A 22,089-nucleotide genomic window follows, 5' to 3' on the forward strand; every position below is an offset into this window, starting at 1 on the left:
TTTTCTTGAGTTAAAAGAAAATAAGGGGTTGGGTCTGTGATTCAATGTTAGAGTGCTTGCCTGTCATGTGTGAGGCACTGGGTTTGATTCTCAGTACTACATATAAATAAAATAAAAGTCCATCAAAATAAATAAAATAAAATAAAATAAGAAAAGAAAACCTGAAATTTCAGACTATCCAGAGAATAACAATAATAAAACACATATAACATCGTTTTAAAGAATATTTATTTTTAGGTGTAGATGGACACAACACAATGCTTTTATTTTTATATGGTGCAGAGGATGGAACCTGGGTCCCACCTGTGCTAGGCGCTCTACCACTGAGCCACAATCCCAGCCCTAATATATATAACATCTTAATAAAGCTGTACTCTGAAGAAATATAACATTAAACCCTACTATTCATAAATGAATAATATTGAAAATAAACATTTAACTCAAAAAATTTGAGTGGAAAGCAATACTATAAACTGAAGAAAATAGTATAACATGAGTGAAGAATACAAAGCTGACATTATAAGCTTGTTCTACCACTGTATTGATGGCATTGTCCTGGCAAAGTCACTTAACTTCTTACCGTCTCAGTGTTTTAATCTTTCAAATGGGGAAAAAAGTAATATCTAGCTCCTAATCTATTACAAAATTGTATGTATGAATGCACATACACATACATATATATGTAGGCTTACTAATTTTGAAAGCATCTGACATATATTATATATAATTATATATAATATTTTTATATGAAATTAAGTAATCATATATTATATACCTATATAATTACTGATACCAACAAAGTGGAAATAAGAAATTAGTAAAGAAAAAAGCTAACATTACTTAATTAGAAAATAGAAAAAGCAGTGGAGCTAATGAATCAAAAGTTTTTTCTCCAAAGACAATGATGAAATAAATAAACCACCAACTATTGTAATTAAAAACAAAGGGAAAAAAGGACAAAGAATTGAAAATGGAAAATGTTAAAATTACCACAATTGAAATGAAAAATAATTAATTATATAAGATGAAATTTTTCCACCTTGTGCTGATCAACTTTAAAATATGGATGATTTTATATGGAAGTATAGATTGCTTTAAATTTATTCTAGATGAGATTTTTTAAATATTAAATAAAACTATTGTGATTGAAAAACTTTATTCATATTGCCATTTCCCCAAATAAGCATCAAAGAATTTGTTAGGTCATTACTCTTAAGCTTTCAATAAATAATTCATTCTCAGTGTATTTAAACTGTCCCTGGGCATAGAAGATTAAGCTTCTACACTCTTGTTACAAAGTCTACATAACACTGACTCCAAACCTTAAAAACATATCTACCTCAAATGAAACTAAACTTTGATCTCATTTATGCAGGCATCCTGAGTAAACATCTCCAATTAGAATCTACATGCCCAAAATAATACATCAAGTTGAATTGGGATTCTTCCTGGGAATTCATCATTGTTGAATATTATGAAATATTAATATAATTCATCAACTGTAAGAGCTTGATGATATCTTGTCATTCTCATTTTCCTAGACATACAATATTTCTAGAAGGGGGCAAAATAAATAGTGAGTCTGAAAAATCAATCCAGGGAGAGATGCAGGAAATGTATGTCTTCTACATTAAAAAGACCTATTTACAAAGGTACTTCTGCCATTATCAAATGGCTCTTTTCTCTACCTTTAGAGGCCCTTCACTTCTTTTTATGTTACTAGTCATTTGTGGGAAAACACTTGAGTGCTACAACTTGAGGAACACATGGAAAATCACTGTAAAAATATCACCCCAATTCCTCTTTTTAGTTGTATTTGAAAGACCATATTATTAGTGACCGAATTCCTCAGCTTACATGCTCTTTAACATTGTCTTATAAAATGCAAATACTTTGGGGAAATATATAATATATATTATGCTAACTAATATAATATGCTAACTAATTCACAACATGATGTCAGTAATGATAGATTGTTAAATGAGCACTGGGAATAGAGTTTAGTGGTTAAGAGATGAGAGTTCATAGTGAACAATTTTAAATCCTGTCTGTAAAACTAACTAGCTGTTTGGTCTCTAACCCCAATAAAAATGAAAATTATAAAGTTGCTTATTTCATGAGATTGCTGATATACTAATGAATCAATACAACTATTTATAATAGTGTTTTGTATATACTAAGCCTTCAGCATATTGCAATAGATGTAAACTGTCATTAATAGAAATTAAACAATTGAAAAATATTTGTTGAAAACACAGGATGAAATAGGCACCATGCAAAATGCACAAGCATGTAATTTATGCTGTCTGTTTTCACAGATTTTTTGATAAATCTAAGGAGGTGGCAGATATATTTCCTCTTAAGTTTAAGTCCAAGGCATGTAAAGACATGCTAAATACAGGAAGAGAAGAGCTGCTGAAAATGGGAGACAGCAAGCAGAAGGGGATTTTTAGGGAGTCCAAAAATACATTCCCATCCTGCCTCATACATGAAGTCAAAACTTATCTCAGGAAAAGGGCCAGATGTTAGAGAGGGATGAAAGCATATCTAGCTCGGATTTCTTTCTCTATTCTTTTAAATGAAAGAGCAAGGAGGGTCAGGATGGTAAAACACAATTTCATCTCACAACTTCTGCAATATCAGTATGATTGTAACATAGATCTGTGATCTGTTTTTGAAGAGCTTACTTTCCCTCGTTGTCCTTCTCTAAAATTGTTAGCCTTTAGGAATATATTATTGAGGTTTTTCCCTCTCAGTATTCAAAATTTCCCTTATGGCAATTCTGTCATCTGTACTATGAGAAAATGTGGTGTTCATGATAATTATCACTTACATTTACATATTAAAATAAATTATAAAAGTCCAACTTACTCTGTGCCCTTCATCTTCTCACTCAAAATGAAAGAAAAATTAAATTTGCTTCAACAATATAAGCAAGCACATGCTTTCTAACTGCTTTGCTCCTATTTAAGCCTTTTTCATTAAGGTATGTGGCACCATCAATATATCAGTTCTATAGAAAAAAATGGAAGAATTTCTATGATCTGTTTTTTTTCTAACATGCTTGCACACACTCAGACTAATTATACACACATAAGAAACAAAAATGTTCAAGAAGAGGTTAGTTAAAATTGGAATACTAAAGGTTAAGAAAAATTATTTCAAGATGCTGAGATGGTGCTGATGAAATTACTGACTTTTTCCAGTCCTTCTTGGTATTGACTCAAAACCTGGGCAAGGGTTATATCTGAAAATATAGCCTATCAGTAAGACAAGTTTCAGGGAATGGAGGAAGAGAAATGCTGGGGAATCTAGGAAAATCTGTAGTAAATTTTATTTTCTTTAAATGATTTCCTTCCACCTCATAACCAGATATGAGCTCTCTGAACTTTGAATTCTTATAAAATTTTGTCCATATAGATTGACAGCAACTCTGTGTAAATTCTGAGTCATTCACAAGTTTTATCTAATTTAATCTCTCATTAGTAACACAGAGTAAGTGCTACTTTGATTCCCATTTTATAGTTGGAGAAACTGAGGCCTCACCTCTAAAGGACATAATTTATCTACCACTGCACAGTTAAGAAATGCCAAAACTGAGATTATAAACACAAGCCTATCTATAGAACTAATGATTTTAATCTGTACATTGTGCTGCTTCTCACAGTTAGTCTACCTGATCTTGTATTACAGCTATGGGCCTTTTTAATGTACTCCTTACAAGATTGCAAACCCTTAGGCAAGGATTATTTTCAGACCTATCAGTACCACAAATTTAGCAGGGAACTTTAAATATATTTGGGCTTATTTTTTTTAAAGAGAGAGTGAGAGAGGGAGAGAGAGAAAGAGAGAGAGAGAGAGAGAGAGAGAGAGAGAGAGAGAGAGAGAGAGAGAGGGAGAGAGAGAGAATTTTAATATTAATTTTTTAGTTTTCAGTGGACTCAACATCTTTGTTTATATGTGGTGCTGAGGATGGAACCCAGGCCCCACGCATGCCAGGCGAGCGTGCTACTGCTTGAGCCACATTCCCAGCCCCTGGGCTTATTCTTAAACATGGCATTTTAGTAAATGTCAGATTCTTACAACTAGAGAGTAAATTCCTGAAGAATAAATAATGCATTTCTTCATATATCTAGCTGAATGAATAAATATTTATTAGAACATGCGGTAGATATCAAATCTTGGAAAAAGGAGCAGCATAATGCTATACTGGCCAGTCATAGTAGTATTCTGGGAAAAAAAAAAATCAAACCAGCTCTCTTCCACCATTCAGGTTTTCTATTTCAGACTAACAAAATCAAGTCAATTGTATCATGGATTTAAGTTGTGTCAAAATAGATCAATAAGAGGGACAATGAAAGAAAAAAAAAGAAACTCTGAAAAACGATTTAATTTACAGACCACTTGGGATAAAATAAAGGTAAAACATTTAGCTTTAATTTACCAACCATATGCCAGCTAAATGACACATATCTCACTTTTTAAATTAGATGATATGGACTGGATGTCAGATCTCCCCCAAAGATCCATGTGTTAAATGGTTTTTCTCCAGGGTGGCACTTTGAGGAAGTGGTAGAACTTTTAGGAGGTAATAGTCTAAATGGGAGGCACTTAAGTACTTGAAGTATTCCTTTGAAGTGGATTGTTGACCCTGTTACGCTCCTCATTCTCTTTTGCTTCTTAGCTACTAGGTGAACAGTTTGACTTGACCAAACACTCCCAGGATAATGTGTTGCCTTGTAAAGGCCCAAAGGTGTTGGGCCACTTACACATGGACTGGAACTTCCAAAACCATGAGCCAAATAAACCTTTTCTCTTTATAAGTTAATTATTTTGGGTACTTAGTTATAACAATAGAAATGTAACTAATACAATAGACTAATTTTGGTCAGTTTTAGGTTCAAAACAATATGAAAGATTTTCCATGTGTTCCCTAGTCCCACTTACACACAGCCTCATCACCACCATAATTCTGAACCAACATGACATGTTGTTATTATCAATGAACCTACACTGACACATCATTATTACTCAAAGATAATAGTTTATATTAACATTTACAATGGTTGTACATTCTATGGGCTCGGACATGTGTCCAACATATGTGTATCATACAGGGTTTTGTACTAAACTTATTCATCTTATTCATCTTTTTCTCCCCTCATTGCCTGGCAGGCAGTAATCTATCTTATTATCTTTTCCATGCTTTTACTTTTCCAAGAATGTCATATAATTAGACCCATATTGTACATAGCATTTACAGATTGGCTTCTATACCTTAGTAACATGAATTTAAGCTTCCTTCATGTTTTTTCATGGCTTAACATATCATTTCTCTTTAGCACTTAATAACGTTCAATTGTTTGGATGTACCACATTTTATTGATCCATTTATCTACTGAAAGATATGTTGGTTGCTTTCAAATGTTGGTGATTATGAACAAAATTTCTAATAAATTCTATGAGTAATTTTTTGTGTGGACATAGGTTTTTCTATACATGTGGGTGAATACCAAGGACCAAAATTGTTGGACCATATGGTATGAGTATGTTGAGCTTTGTAAGAAGCTGCCAAACTGGCTCCCAAAGCAACTGTACCAGTTTGTATTTCCACCAGTAATGAATGGAAATGCTTGTTGCTACATGTGCTTTCCAGCATTTGGAGTGATTATAAGTGTTTTGGGTTGTGACCATTCAAATAGGGGTGTAATGTTATCTCATTGCAATTCTCTAATGACCTTCTATATTAAATATCTTCACATATACTTATTTGCTACCTATTTATAGGTAGCAAATAAATATGTTTTATAAGTTGTCTGTTGAGGCTTTTTGATCATTTTTAAAATTGAGTTTTTCTTTTTCTTATTGTTGAGTTTTAAGTTTTCTTTGTGCATCTTTAGTCCTTTATAAGATTTATCTTTTGCAAATATTTTCTTAAAACTCTGTGTCTTATACTCTCTTGCATTTGTACATTTTTGCAGGCAGAGAGTTTAATTTTAATAAAAATTCATTAAATTAATTTTAATTAAATTAATAATTTATTTCACAGATCTTTTCTTTGACTTTGTTTCTAAAAATTCATTATTAGATCAGAGATCACCTACATTTTCTCATATGTTATCTCTAAGGATTCTTTGTTTTTCATTTTATAGTTAGACTTATGATTCATTATGAAATAAATCTTTTTGAAGGGTGTAATGTCTATGTCTAGATTCATTTAATTTTAGGTGTGGATTTTCAATTGTTTCAGCATCATCCATTTAAAAGGTCATCTCTTCTTCATTGTATTTCTTTTACTCCTTTGTTAAAGATCAGTTGACCATATTTATGACTGTATGTTTTGGATTCTCTATTCCACTGATCTATTTTTGTATTCTTGTGCCCAAACCACACTTTTCGTGTGGTGTGTGTGTCTTCATTACATGTACTTAAGGGAATGATGTCCATTTCATTCCACTGTCTTTCCTACCCCCATGCCCCTCCTTTCCCCTCCCTCCCCTTTGTCCTATCTAAAGGTCCTCCATTCTTCCCAACCCTCCCTGTATCAGGGATCAACATCCACTTATCATATAAAAAATTCAGCCTTTCATTTTTTTGGGATTGACTTACTTCACTTAGCATGATATTCTCCAACTCCATCAACTTACCTGCAAATTCCATGATTTTATTCGGTTTTAATGTTAAGTAAAATTTCATTGTGTATATATACCACAGTTTTATTATCCATTCATCTATCTAAGGGCATTAGGTTGGTTCCACAATTTAGCTATTGTAAATTGTGCTGCTATAAAAATTCATATAGCTGTGTCCCTGTAGTATGCTGTTTTTAAGTCCTTTGAGTATAATCTGAAGAATGGGATACCTGGATCAAAAGGTTCCATTCCAAGTTTTCCGAGGAATCTCCAAAATGCTTTCCATATTGTTTTCAACAATTTGCAGTCCCACCAGCAATGAATGAGCATGCCTTTTCCCCTACATCCTCGCCAACATTTATTGTTGTTTGTATTCTTAATAGCTATCATTCTAACTGGATTGAGGTGAAATCTTAGAGTAGTTTTGATTTGCATTTCTCTAATTGCAAGAGATGTTGAACATTTTTTCATATGTTTGTTGATTTATTGTATATCATCTTTTGAGAAGTGTCTATTCAGTTTCTTGGCCCAATTATTGATTGAGTTATTTGGTTTTTTTTTGGTGTTAAGTTTTTTTGAGTTATTTATATATCCTAAGAGATTAGTGTTCAATATGATGTGTGTGTGTGTGTGTGTGTGTGTGTGTGTATTTAAACATTTTCTCTTATTCTGTAGGGTCTCTCTTTGCCTCACTGATTGATTAGAGAAGAAGATTTTCAGTTTGAATCATCCCATTTGTTTATTTTGATTTTATTTCTTGCACTATAGGAATCTTTTTAAAGCAGTCATGGTCTAATCCAACATGATGAAAACTTTGGCTTACTTTTTCTTCTAATAGGTGCAGTGTCTCTAGTTTAATTTCTAGGTGCTTGATCCACTTTGATTTCAGTTTTGTGCATGGTGAGAGATGGGGGTTTGATTTCATTTTGCTGCATATGAATTTCCAATTTTACCACCACCATTTGTTGAAGAGTCTATCTTTTCTCCAATATACGTTTTTGGTACCTTTGTCTAGTATGAAATAAGCTGTATGTAAGAGTGAAAGTTTAGGATGGGATTAACTCCTCTGGGTTATTTTCCTCTCCTTATAAAGTTTATATATCCATATTCATAAAACAATTTGCTAGGATTTTGATTGAACTATGCTTATAATTCAAGTAGGAAAGAACTTAAATATTATCAGTATTGGATCTTCCAACAATAGCAATTTTATCTTTCAGTTTTATCAGGGTATACATAATGTATTTTGACACTATTATTGTGCAAATAAACATTAACTGTTGCTTTATTTATGACCATGAAATATTTCTACCATTTATTTAGTTCTTCTTTGACTTCTCTCACTAGAGTTTTGTAGTTTCCCTTTTATAGATCTCCTCCATATATATTTTTTGGATTTGTATAATTTTATTCTTTGGCATACTACTGTAAATAGTATTATGTTTTCAGTATCAAATTCTAATTGCATCTGGTATGTAGGAAAGCAATTGACTTTTTAATATTAAACTGGTATCCTGAAAACTTGTTATAATTGCTTTTTAATTTAGCCCATTTTTTCCTATTTTTTTCCTTTCTTGCTCCAATCTTTTGGATTTTCTACAATCACATCACATTTTTATTTCTTCCTTCTCAATCTATGTTATTCTTATTACCTGTTTTGTCTTATTGCATTAGATAGAACTTCCAATAAGTTGTGGAAAGGGAGTGGTGAGTATGCAAAACCTTGCCTTGTTTTGACATTAGTGTTTCTAGTTTATTGCCATCAAGTATTATTGTAGCTGTAGGTACTTTGTAAATTTTCTTTATTAATTGAGAAAGTTACCATCTATTCCTGGTTTACTGGGAGTTTTATTTTTTTAAAAAAAAATGGGTATTGGATTTGATCAAGTGATTTTCTGCATATATTGAAAAGACCATGTGATTTTTTTTAGACTGTTTATCTGATGGGTTACATTAATTAATTATCAAATTTTGAAAACCCTTTCACACCAGGATAATCACTACTTTCTCATTGTTTGTAATTATTATAAATTATTTGCTTTGTACATTGTTGGTGGGCCTGCAAATTAACATAACCACTCTGGAAAGCAGTATGGAGATTCCTCAAAAAGATAAGAATGGACCCACCTTAAGTCCAAGATATCCCACACCTTTGCATAAATCCAAAATCTAAAATCAGCATAATATAGGGATACAGCCACATCGCTATTTATAGCAGTGCAATTCACAAAAGCCAAGTTATGGAACAAAGCCAAATGCCCATCAACAGATGAATGGATTAAAATAATGTGGTATATATATACAAAGTGGAGTTTTACTTATCCATAAAAAGAATGAAATTATGGCATTTGCTGTTGAAAGGATGGCACTGGAGGAAATCATGATTAGTGAAATTAGTCAGACTCAGGTAGTCAATATTTTTTCTCACATGCAGAAGCGAGACCAAAATAAGGAGAACAGTAGGGGAAATCCCATGAAAAAAGAAGAGAAATCATTGGAGTAGAGGAAGGGGATTGAGGGAAAGGGAATAAGGATGGGAATAGAAGAATAATTGGAATGAAATTATCCAAACAATTGTACTATATATATGAGTATACCACAGTGAATTTCACTTTTGCATATATCTATAATGCATTAATAAAATTATAAGTATGTCAAAAAAAGAGGAAAAAAGTATTTGCTTTGATTTTCCAATATGCTGTTGAGCATTTCTATAAGTATTAGAGAGACTGGTCTATAATTTTCTTCTAATGTCATCTGTTCTGGGTGTTTGTATAAAATTATCATTATTCAATGAGTTGTAAAAGTATTCTTCTACTCTCTATGAAAGAGAATATAGAGAACTGGTATAATTTCTTCCTTAAATATTGTGTACAATCTACAAGAAAATGGATCTACAAGAAAACCCACCTGGGTCTGATGTTTTCTCTTTTGGAAGGTTATTAATCATTTATTTAGTTCCATTAATAGGTAGAGATCTATTCACATTGTCTATTTCTTTTTATGTGAGTTATGGCAAGTTGTATCTTGCAAAGAATTAATCCATTTTATCTAGATTATTGAATTTCTGGGCTAGAATTGCTCATAATATTATTTTATTGAATTTTAAATATCCAAAGAATCCATACTGATTCCTTCTCTTCACTTGCTAATATTATTAATTTATGTTTACTATGTATTTATTGATCATCTGCCTGCTGGATCTGTCGTTTTTGAAACAGAGGTATTGATATGTTTAATAAATTTGTGTTTTTATATTTGAATTTTTGTACATGGTCGGTACTTTATCTTGTTTTTTGATCCTCTTTGATAGTCTCTATATTTACTTTGTATGTTTAGATTGCTGATCAAGTGATTATTGGTACTGCTTTTATTTCTCAGACTTGTCTATATCAAATCTCTACTCATTTATGTATCTTGCATTATTGTCAATTTTTGCTTCATGTAGTTGATGTTCTATTATTGAGTAAATATTCACTAAGTATTGTTATATCTTGTAAATGATTAATCTCATTTACAAGATATAACAATGATTTATCATTATGTAATGTCTTTAATCCCTAAAATATTTTCTCATTCTGAAATATGCCTGTAAAATGAATATGCTACTTGATTTCTTTTGATTATTGTTAGCATGGTATATGGTGTTTTCTTCATCTCCTACTTTGAATAAATTTGTGTCATTTATTTGAATTTTTGTAGACAATGTGTACTTGATCTTGTTTTTTGATCCTCTGTGACAGTCTCTATTTTTAATTTGTATGTTTAGATAGCTGATCAAGTGATTATTGGTGCAGATTTTTTTTTCCTCAGACTTGTTTATGTCAAATCTCTATTCATTTATTAATTGCAATACAGGGTTCTATACCTCAGTACTGGGTCCCTGAAGTTTTTGCTCATGCACTTTTTCTCAGATAACTTGTACTTTTTTATATTTGCTGTGCTTTTCTGTCTCAATTTTGGGGCACTGCTTTGCCCTTGGACCTCATTTCTCTGATGGATTTAATAAGAATTGTTTGTTTTTCAGTTTGTCGCGATTTTTACACATTGTGATAGAATGATGACTTCCATGATCTACACATTTTGAATGAGAAACCTGAATTGTTTCTTTTAACTTTTATGATGATACTATAAATTAAATGTTAATTTTACCATCTTTTTTTGGGTGAAGAACTAAGGCCCAGGAGATTTATGTTACTTTCCCAAGGTCATGCAGCTGTAGCTACAAAAGATGGGACTTGAAACTAAACCTGACTAGCTCCAAGTATGCATTTTAAAAATTTATTGAAATTGGTTTTTAAACTGTGATTGCCTGTAATTCCAGTGACTCAGGAGGCCAAGACAGGAAGATTGCAAGTCCAAGACCAGCCTCAGCAACTTAGTGAGGCCATAAGCAACTTAGGAAGATTCTGTCTACAAATAAATAAATAAATAAACAAGCAAAATATGACTGGGGATGTTGCTCAGTGGTTAAGCACCTTTGGTTTTAATCCCCAGTCCAAATATATCTCAATCTATCTATATATGTATATATATATTATACATTACACATATATGTATATATATATATATATTCTCTGCTATATTAACTTTATGTATTGAAAAAAGTATCTTATATCAAATTACAATTTGATGCTAATTCTCACATCCTAATCTCCTTTCACAGCTCCATTCAAGGTTGACTTCCCCCAAAGGCCTTCTGCAGACTTCTCTAATATACTAATGTTAAATTGATGTAGTAGGTTGAATAATGAATGATCCCACCCCTTCCTTTTAATCCCTTGGAGCCTTGAGTATATTAGGTTAAATGTTTAGGGATATTGTAATTGCTATCTAATTAAGATTATGAATCAGCTGACCTTAAAACAGAAATAATACACAGGATTATTTATGTAGATCCAGTGAATTTAAAAGTGGATGCCAGAGGAAGATGTCACTACGGATGAAAGGCAGGGAATTAAAATGTTGCTGGTTTTGAAGATGCTAGTAGGATCTGTGAGCCAATAAAAAGAGGCACTTCCAAATGTTGGAAAAGGCAAGGAAATGAATTCTTCAGAATGGAATGGGGCCTTGAAACCTCGATTTTAGCTTAGTGAGACAAACTTCTAATGTACATAACTGCCAAATAATAAATTTAGGTTGTTACAAACCACTAAATTTATTGGACTGTGTTTATAGTAGTAATAGAAACCAAATGCACTTGATTCTTGTGAACCTCTGCTATGACACTGATTAACTTAATGTATATTCCACAGAACAGTAGTGGAACAGTCTTGTACTGGTGTTCAACTTTTAAAGCATATGTTCTTTTTTTTTCTACCACAAGTATTGTGTACATTCTTAGAAGAGATCATGTCATGTCTTTTTTTATTCACTGAACTGAGCATAATATTTTGCACAAAAGGTATGACAATAACTTTTGCTGACTCATTTGTAAGGCAATGACTCTTTCAAATGTAGAATTTGTTCTATGTTTCCTTCTAAATGTATACCTTCCCCCACTCTACAGATAGAAGATGTGAAAAGTCATTATGTCACAGATTCTTCCTTATAGTTTCTATATCAGAGAAAAGAAGTTTCATATTTTTATAACTTGGTAGTTTCAGGTAAAAGTCTATTTGCAGCTTCCTTTTCTCAAGGTCTATTGGAAGCCAGCTGTGTTAAAAATCAACATAAAATTTAAAAGATAACTTTCCACTTGTTAAAGCACAAGCTATGCTTTTGAATGTTTTGCCAAACTTAACTGAAAATTGGCTCACTTTAAAAAAGTGCAATTTTCCTTGTTGCCAGGTAGTTATTTTTAATGTTGAATACTGTCTTTGGGGGACATTTTGAATTAAGGGAGAGAGAGAGTTGTTTAAACAAAATAATTACTAAGCATAACCGGTAATTACTTACCAGGATTTTATTTAAGTTTCTTTTACAATGCTGATTTCCTGTGCAATTTAATCTGGAGTTGCCATGATGTTAACTACCTCATAATAACTTCAATGAAATTCTTTGGGGATATAGTTATGATGACATTATAATGAGAGATTAGAATTAAAATATGCAAAAGGTTGCAAGTCCAAAAGGGACCCATTGTGATGCCAATTTGATGTCAAATAAATATGATGACAGAACTTTACAGTGCAATATTTGGAGGACCAACATTGAGGGATGTGATTATAAAGATATGTAACTATATATCATAGTACATATTTGAGAATTACATCAAGTTATAAATAAAGTCAAATAATGGCTTTTATATCAATCCATGAAGCACAGAAATGCCAAGGGCAGGCTGTATTTAATGGCATTAGTAAGCATCAGTGAAAAGTAAAAGGCTCAATGGAGAGGAATTGTGAACTCATCCATAGAGCTATCAAGCTCCATTAGTCATTAAAATGGTGGCTAAAAACATTTTATTGTGGGATATCTTTATTCAATATAGACAACATATGAAGGACAATGTTCTTTCCTTTACTGTTAAAGATCAAGCAAACTCTTTGGCATAGAGTTCATGAATTATTGTGTCACACAGTTCCCTATATCTTTCTTAATCTCTCCATTCCTTCTATTTCCTCAGTATGGATAATGTTACATTATTTTTTTTAAATATGAAAGTTTCATTTAAATATTTTAAGGGAAACTGGAGTGTGAGAAAATAATGAAACTGAGGTTCAAAACCTGAAGTTAAAATACTGTTTCAAAAGACATATTAATTTTTTGAAATTTTATACACATTATTTTGCACATTGACTTTTGGGAGAGGTGTTGGTCGGGATTCCTGAAACATAAATAGGATTCTCAAGTATTTCTAGTCCAGAGAGATTTGAAACTGTATGTGAGCTCTTGACTGTTCCAGAAGGCAAGCAATAAAACTCCTGAAAATCTAAAGTAATAAGTACCATCATTAATTGCATGCAGATGTCTAAAAGGAATGGGAATTTCAGTAATAAAATGGGATGCAATGATAGGAGCTCACTGAAGTACCAACATGCCATGAAGTTTTTATGAACACTGTGTTGAGTTTTTAATGAAAATATGGCATATTAATTACCTGAAAATTCACTCTGATTTGCAGTAAGGATTCAAATTGTATGTCATGTAATCATTGGAAAAACGGATCAGGTAGAACACCATTAAAGCAGGTTCTGGTTAGTGATGTGTCAGAGGCTAAAGAGGCAATGAAAATAAAGAGTTATAAGTAGCATAGGCCAAAGTAATAAAAGCTCATGTAAATAGTCAGCAGACAAGAGATCCATAGGAGATGAAATAGCAGGGTAATGTAAATGATCAAAGGGTCACAGAAGAACAAGCAAGAAGCCTAAATGAATTTAAGAACAAAAAAAAATGTCAATCCACAGTAGCTATAGCACTGAATGGAAGGAACAATTACTATTATTGAACACTGGCTAGGCACTCTCTATATATGATACCTGCTGTCTGCATCAATCCTTTAAGAAAGGTTTTATATCAATTTTAGAGATAAGGAAATTGAAGCTATATTAGTCTATGCAGTGGGACTGCCATAACAAAGCAACATTAACTGGGGGCAAAACAACATAAAATTATTTCTTATAATTTTGGGGGCTGGAAAATTCAATATCAAGATTTGATTCTTGGCAATTGTTATATTCCTGGGTTTCCATGGCTATATTTCTTTCTATGTCCTTTCATGAGTTTTTCTTTGTGTGTAAACATGGATCGTGTTGGGGCATTTGTTTCTAATTAAAAAGCCACTGGTTCTATCATGACTTCACTTAGCTATAATGCCATTCCAATGACCCCATCTCCAAATACCACCACTTTTGGAGATAAGGCTGCAATACAGAAATTTTTTGGGAACCCAAACACAATACATAACAGAGACTCACTTTCATAGAGCCAGTTAGGAGTTTTCTATCCTGATATTTTACTTTCTGATATAGCTCTTCAGGCCTAAATGGTCTTTTTTTTCCCTAATAATAGTTCTCCTATTTGTTTATTTAGTCATTTATTTTTGGTACCAGGGACTGAATGCAGGGATGCTTAACCACTGAGCCACATCACCAACCCTTTTTAATTTTATTTAGCAACAGGATCTTGCTAAATTGCTCAGAGCCTTGCTAAGTAGCTGAGGCTGGCTTTGAATTTGTGATACTTTTGAGTCAGTCTCCCTAGCTGCTGAGATTACAGGTTTGTGCCACTGTGCCAGCTCCTTTTTATTTTTATCCTTGTGTTGCTTGAAACTTCTTTTATATTTTAAATGTTAATTTTTCTATAATTATTCTGTATGTTGCATAGATTAAATTTTTGTGTTCCTCCAAAATTCATCCTGAAATACTAATGCCCAAGGTGATAGTATTAGGAGGTGGAGCCATTAATCGGTAATTAGGGCATAAGGGTGAAACCCTCATGAATGAAATTAGTGCCATCATAAAAGAGACTTCTGAGAGTTCTTTCTCTTTTTCTTTCTTCCACATGAAGACACAAGATGTTGGCAGTCTGCACAGTGGAAGAGGATCCTCACTAGAATTCAACCATGCTGGCACTATAACCTTTGGGCTTCCAGCTTCAAAAAGTATAAGAAATAAATTTCAACTTTTTTAAGCCAGCTGGTCTATGGTGCTTTTATATAGCAGCTTTAACTGACCATGACAGTATGCTTTGAGCATGTGTCAAATATTAACTCTATTTTTTTAAAGTTACCAAAATAAATAAGACACAATGCTTACCTACAAAGAGGCTATAATTCAGCAGGAGGTAGAAGAAACAGAAGTGAAAGAGAAAAATTATATAAAATTCTATGCAATATATAATGGGAACAAGGAACATTTCTTCTGATCAGAGGTTTCATTTTATTGTAAATAAAGTGTAGAAATTGGTTGACATTCATGAGATTCCCATTGTTACCAAGTTTAGTGTTACCCTAAAGTAGTTGGAAGATAAAATGAAAGAAAAAAAACATTGAGGATTTAATTAGTATTCCACCTGAGTAGTAATACCCTATGGAGTAAGGATAACATTCTGCAAGATGCAAATTATGTTACTTATCAATTACCAATACATGGTGTTTCTCCTTCAAGAAAATATTCACAGGTACAGGAAAAAAATTACCTCTAGTAATTTTCACTAAGGAAAGTAAGGCCTAATTTTTTGCACCACTTTGGGTTCAACTAGTGTATATGTTTTATTGCCCAAGGAAAAAATATTCCCAACATGGGATAAAGGTATATTTTCTTTAAACTAGAAGTTTTGATTGCCTCCTGTTCCCTTTGACTTTCTCATTTCAATGAATCTACAGTAAAAGAGAGATTATGGTATTAGCTAAAGTGATGGATCCTCTCTCTAGGAGAGATTTTAGACTTCTCAAAGGATTAGGCTTCTCTTAGGATAGTGGATAAGGAAGAAAATGTCTAACATGCAAAGTATCATCTGATACACACATATTTTTAAAATTAACCCAAACTGAAACAAATCAATTCATGAAAGACTGATAATGTATCAAACTTTTCAGGAATGAAGGCTTGAATCAATCAAGAACCTATCAGGTAACTGCTGAAAACAAAGGGAATAAATACTAAAACAATTGTAGGAGGTTAAAAAATGCATCCTATGACATTTGTACAAAGCAGAGCTATTATATTTATGTGTATTTCTTCCTAATTCTGATGTGAATATATTTATCTATGTATGTTCAATTTTTCCTTTATATTTTGTGTGTTCTTTTTAGTTCTACATGACAGTAGAATGTATTATATCACACATACTAGGAGTATAATTTCCAATTTTTTGATTCTACATAACATGGAGTTACAGTCGCCGGGTATTCATATATAAATGTAGGAAAGGTATGTCTGATTCATTTTACTATTTTTCTCATTCCCATCCTGTTTCCCTTCTGCCTACTTCTCCCACTCCATTTCAGTGAATCTTCATTCCCTGCTATATCCCACACCCACCCCATGCCTATTGTGAATCAGTATCTGTATATCAGAGAGAACATATGGCCTTTGGTCTATGGGATTGGCTTTATTTCATTTAGCATGATAATTTCCAGTTCTATCCATTTACCAGCAATTGCCATAATTTCATTCTTCTTTATGGTTAAGTAATATCCCACTGTGCCTATATATCACATTTTCTTTATCCACTTATTGATTGAAGGTTACCAAGTTTGGTTCCATAGCTTAGCTATTATAAATTGTGCTGTTATAAACATTGATGTGGCTGTGTTACTATAGTATGTTGATTTTAAGTTCTTTCAGTATATACCAAGGAGTGTGATAACTAGTTCAAAATGTGGTTCCATTGCAAGATTTCTGAAAAACTCTGTTACTTTCTAGAATGGTTTTACCAATGTGCAGTCCCACCAACAATGTATAAATAAACCTGTTATGTAACATTTACCCATATACTTACTAAAATTTATTGTTTTTTTATTCTTGATAATTTACATCTGACTGGATTTGAAATCTTGGTGTAATTTTTATTTGTATTTCTATAATTGCTAGAGATGTTGAACATTTTTTCATATGTTTGTTGACCGATTTTGATTCTTCTTTTGTGAAGTGTCTGTTCACTTCCTTTGCCCATTCACCAACTGGGTTATTTGGTTTGTTGGTGTTAAGCTTTTTGAGTTCTTTACACATTCTGGAAATTAATGCTCTGAGTTGAAGGTGGCAAAGATTTCCTCCCATTCACTAGACTTTCTCTTCATGTTCTTGATTGTTTTGTTTGTTGTGAAGAAGCTTTCTAGTTTGATAGCATCCCATGTATTGATTCTTGATTTTACTTCTTGCACTTTGGGAGTCTTATTGTGAAATTTGGTTCCAAGGCTGATATACTGGAAATTTGGGACCACTGCTTTTTCCAGTAGGTGCAGGGTCTCTAGTCTAATGCCTAAGATCTTGATTCACTTTTAGTTTTGTGTAGGGTGAAAGATAAGTTTCAATTTCATTTTGTCATATAATGGATTTCCACTTTTCCCAGCACCATTTGTTGAAGAGGGCTATCTTTTTTACCAATATAATGTTTAAGGCACCTTTGTCTAGAGTGAGATAATTGTATTTATGTGGGTTAGTCTCTGAGTCTTTTATTCTGTACCTTTGGTCTTCATGTCTGTTTTTGTGCCAATACCATGCCATTTTTGTTATGATAGCTCTGTAGTTTACTTAAGACATGTTTTTTTGATGCCTCCATCTTGACTCTTCTCGCTGAGGATTCCTTTGGCTATTCTGGGCCTCTTATTTTTTCAAATAAATTTCACAAAAGCTTTTACTATTTCTATGAAGAACATCATTGGAATTTTAATAGGAATTGCATTAAATCTGTGTAACATTTTTGATCATATGGCCATTTTGACAATGTTAATTCTGCCTATCCAAGAACAAGGGAGAACTTTCCATATTTTAAGATCTTCAATTTCTTTCTTTGGAGTTCTATAATTTTTATTGTGGAGGTCTTTCACATTTTTTTGTTAGATTGGTTCCCAAATATTTTATTTTAATCACTTTTCTATTTATCTACAATATAACAAAATATATGGTCATAGTATTTGATCTCACTAAGTTTCAACAAGGTCATAGAATATGGTATTTGGTTGAATTGTGTTTCCTAATACATAATGATATGTCAAAGTCTAAAGTCCCAGCACCTCATGATGTGATTTTTGTATTTGGAGATAAGGCCTTCATAAAGGTAATTTCAAATTAGGTCTTTAAATTTGCCCTAATATAATCTGACTATATCTTTATTAAAAGGGGAAATTTGGGTACAAAGAGATAGCAGAGAGAAACCTATATGAGGAGACAGTGAGAATGTGAATATCTATAAGAAGAGTTCTCAAAGAATCCACACTTACAACACCTTTATCTTAGATTTATAACTTCCACAAAAGTTAGAAAATAAATTTCTGTTGTTTAAACCATGTTGTCTGATACTTTGTCATGATAACTCTAGCAACTAATACAAGAAGTATGTATGATTCCGTTAAGATAATAATGAACATTATCCAAAATTGTATAAGTATCTTCTTTTGGTAAATTTGTTTTTAGTGATGAGAAGGTAGTTGATTCATACCGTTATTGTCCTTGTGGAAGACAAAAATAGTTACAAGAGGTATACATGGATGCTCTTATGGTTTAGATATGAACTGTTCCACAAAATCTCATGTGTAAGTTGAAAGTTGAAATGATTGAGTTATGAGAGCCAAAACTTAATCAGTGAATTAATACTCTGATAGTAATTTACTAGGTGGTACCTGCAGATAGGTCATAAGCAAGTTAGGTTGTAGCTGGAGGAGGTAGGTCCCTTGGGGGTATTCTTTGGGGGTATATATTTTGTCCTTGTTGAGTGGAGCTTTCTGCTTCCTGATCATAATATCTATTTGCTTTCCTTGGCCACACCCTTTTGCCATAATGTCTACCTCACATCAGGCCCCATCTATGAACTGAAACCTTTGTACTCATGAGCCCCAAAATAAACCTTTCCTCCTTAAAATTGTTCTTATCAAGTGTTTTGGTCATAGTAATGAAACAGTTGGTTATAACAGATATCAAATTGGGAAGGATCAAAATTTGGTGGCTTTGTACTGCATCAAAAATGAACTAGATTTTTTATAATTTTATTATATCTTTGGTTTTAAGTAAGAATTGACTTTAAGTAAATTTTTACTTTTGAGAATTTTTCAACATATCTTAAAATTGTCTGATTAACTCCAAATTTAATATTAGGAACTTTCAATAATTCATCGTTACTGATTCTTCAAAAATTGTAAGACTTCCATACCCACATAATTTCCTTATTTTATTTATTTTATTTTATTTTAAATTGATATACAAAACATAAAAGTTGTACATGTTAAAAGAGTATCATATAGTGATTTATATATGTATCCATTGTGTAATGTTTAAACCAAGTTAAACATATTTATATATTCATCCTATCAAACATTTAACATTTCTTTTTCATGAAACTTAAAATGTTTTTAAAAGACTTTTTGAAATGTACAATACATAATAGTTGTCTGTAGTCACCACATCATTCAATATTACCCTAAAACTTTTAGTTATTATCTAACTGCAACTTGAAAAAAATTGATTGACCTTTTCTATCTACTCCCTACTCTACTCTGGTAGCTAACATTCTACTCTAAACTTTTATGAGCTCAGCTTTTTAAAGATTCTACATAGGAGTGAGATCATGTTGTGCTGTTTATATTCTTAGTTAAATTAATAAAATGATCTTCAGTTCCATCAATGTTGTAACAAATGAAAGAATTTCCTTTCCTTTAAGTCTGAATACTATTCCATTATGTGTATCTGCTACATTTTTAATCTAATCATCAGTTGATGGATGCTTAGGTGGTTTTCATTTCTTGCTCTTGTGAATAGTGATGTAACAAATATGGGAATGCAAAGTCTCTTGGACATACTAATTTAATTTCCTTTGGATATATGTCCAGTAGTATAATTGCTGGATTATATAGTCATTTTATCTTCCATATTTTAAGGAACCTCCATACTGTTTTCCAGATGGCTATACTAATTTAAATTTTCACTAACACAAGGCAAGAGTTCTCCTTTCCCAACACCATTACCAATGTTAAGGCACTATTCCAAAATCCCAAATAAAACTCTAAGTCTTTGGAAGCAAAGACAAAAGATTTATTCTGGCCAGGGCCAAAGGACCAGAAAGCAGACAGTTCTGCCTCCCAAAACACTGAATGTGAGTGAGGGTGCCACTTAAAAACAGAAAAACCACAAAGGAGGGGGTTCAGGAAAGGCAAGAACAATCATAAGACACATTTCATAAAGTGTAACCAAGTTCTCAGAATTGGCACCTTTTTGTATATACTCAGGAAGCAAGCTTCATTAGCTCCAGAGTTTAAAGACACTGTGGTCAGGGTGTAAGTGTATAAGGTTATACATGTCAACTTCTATGTGAGGGGACTCACGCAGAAAGCAGTGACAATTCTGCACAAGGTGAGATGTCTGAGAAAAATAGGATCAGCCTGACTTGATTTTCAAATCAGCCCATAACACCAACAATTGATATATTTAGTTTTTGATATTGACTGTTTTTGTTGAGTAAGACACTTCATGTGGCATTGGTTCACATTTCAATGATGATTAGTACCTGTTGGCAACTTATATGGCTTTTTCTGAGAGAACTCTATGTAGTTCTATTGCTAATTTATTAATCTGATTATGATTATTGTTTTGCTACTGATTTTTATTTTCTGCTTTTTATTATTGTAATCATAATACCTGACAAGAACAACTTGAAGGAGGAAAAGTTAATTTTGGGCTTGTGGTTTCAGTGATTTAGTCTATGATTAACTGGTGCCATTGCTCTGGCCAAGGTTAGGTGGAGCATAATGGCCACCCGATGTGGTATGTGAAAACTATTCTGTTCATATTGACAAGGAAGCAGTAAGAATGTGGAAGTTGCCTCAGGGAAGATGAAACCTTAAAGGACATACTTCCAGTGCTCTACCTCATCCAGGCATGCCCTACCTTCCTTCCAAACTAGGATGAACAAATTAGGTTACAACTGTCATCATATAATCATTTAACTTCTGAATGTTTCTGAATTAACACAGGAGCTTTAGGGGAAACCTCATATCCAAACTGTAACATGAGATTGTGGAATTCCTTATATATTTTGGATATAAACCTTTTTTCAGATATATGCAGTGAAAATATTTTCTTTCATTCTCTATATTATCTCTGCACTTTGTTGAGTGCTTTCTGTGTTAAAGCTTTTTAGTTGATATAATCCAATTTTTTAAATCTTTTTTTTTAATTTTCTGTGCTTTGAGGTCTTTAAAAAAAACAAAAACAAAAACAAAACATTTTTCCCATTCCAAAATTCTGAAGCATTTTTCCTAGGCTTTCATGTAAAGTTTTTGTAGTTTCAGGCCTTTCAATTATGTATTTAATGCATTTTGAAATTATATTTATAACTCATGAGAGATAGGCATCTAGCCCCATTATTCTACATGTGGATATTTATTTTTCACAATGTTAATTGAAAAGACTGCAGTTTGTCCAATATGAGATGGTAGCATCTTTCTTCAAAATCAGTTGGGCATAGATGTGTCAGTTTAATTTCACTCTCTATTTTTCAAATAGTCTGTCTGTTTTACTGTCATGTGTTGGTATTATTATGGCTTTGAAGTATATTTTGAAGTCAGATAGTGAAATGTCTCCTTCTTTTTTTCCCTCAAGATGTCCTCTTTTGAGGTTTCATATAAATTTTGTAGTTTTTAAAATATTTCTGTAAAGAGTGTAACTGGCATTTTGAGAAGGATTGTATGGAATCTATAAATTACTTTGAGTACTATGGATATTTTAATAATACTTATTATTCTAAGCAATGAACATGGGATATGTTTTCTTTTTTGTGTCCACCTCAATCTCTTTCATCACTGTTTTATAATTTTCGTTATAGAGCTCTTTCAACATTTTTGGTGAGTTTATGCCTAGAT

The sequence above is a fragment of the Ictidomys tridecemlineatus genome, chromosome X, assembly GCF_052094955.1.
Source record: "Ictidomys tridecemlineatus isolate mIctTri1 chromosome X, mIctTri1.hap1, whole genome shotgun sequence".
In the NCBI taxonomy this organism is placed as follows: Eukaryota; Metazoa; Chordata; class Mammalia; order Rodentia; family Sciuridae; genus Ictidomys; species Ictidomys tridecemlineatus.